The sequence below is a fragment of the Schistocerca cancellata genome, chromosome 5 (genome assembly GCF_023864275.1).
Source record: "Schistocerca cancellata isolate TAMUIC-IGC-003103 chromosome 5, iqSchCanc2.1, whole genome shotgun sequence".
NCBI lineage: Eukaryota > Metazoa > Arthropoda > Insecta > Orthoptera > Acrididae > Schistocerca > Schistocerca cancellata.
Genome location: NC_064630.1, coordinates 830888049 through 830888770, shown reverse-complemented (window position 1 = coordinate 830888770; position 722 = coordinate 830888049).

Below are 722 nucleotides of genomic sequence, written 5' to 3'. Positions count from 1 at the left end.
ATTATCCTCGTTTTGCTTTTGTTGATGTTCATCTTATATCCTCCTTTCAAGACACTATCCATTCCATTCAACTGCTCTTCCAAGTCCTTTGCTGTCTCTGACAGAATTACAGTGTCATCGGCGGACCTCAAAGTTTTTATTTCTTCTCCGTGGATTTTAATACCTACTCCGAGTTTTTCTTTTGTTTCCTTCACTGCTTGCTCAATATACAGATTGAATAACGTCGGGGAGAGGCTACAACCCTGTCTCACTCCCTTCCCAACCACTGCTTCCCTTTCATGCCCCTCAACTCGTATAACTGCCATCTGGTTTCTGTACAAATTGTAAATAGCCTTTCGCGACCTATATTTTACCCCTGCCACCTTCAGAATTTGAAAGAGTGTATTCCAGTCAACATTGTCAAAAGGTTTCTCTAAGTTTACAAATTCTAGAAACGTAGGTTTGCCTTTCCTTAATCTAGCTTGTAAGATAAGTCGTAGGGTCAGTATTGCCTCACGTGTTCCAATATTTCTACGGAATCCAAACTGATCTTCCACTAGGTCTGCTTCTACTAGTTTTTCCATTCGTATGTAAAGAATTCGCGTTAGTATTTTGCAGCCGTTATTTATTAAACTTATAGTTTGGTAATTTTCACATCTGTCAACACCTACTTTCTTTGGGATTGGAATTATTGTATTCTTCTTGAAGTCTGAGGGTATTTCGCCTGTCTCATACATCTTGCT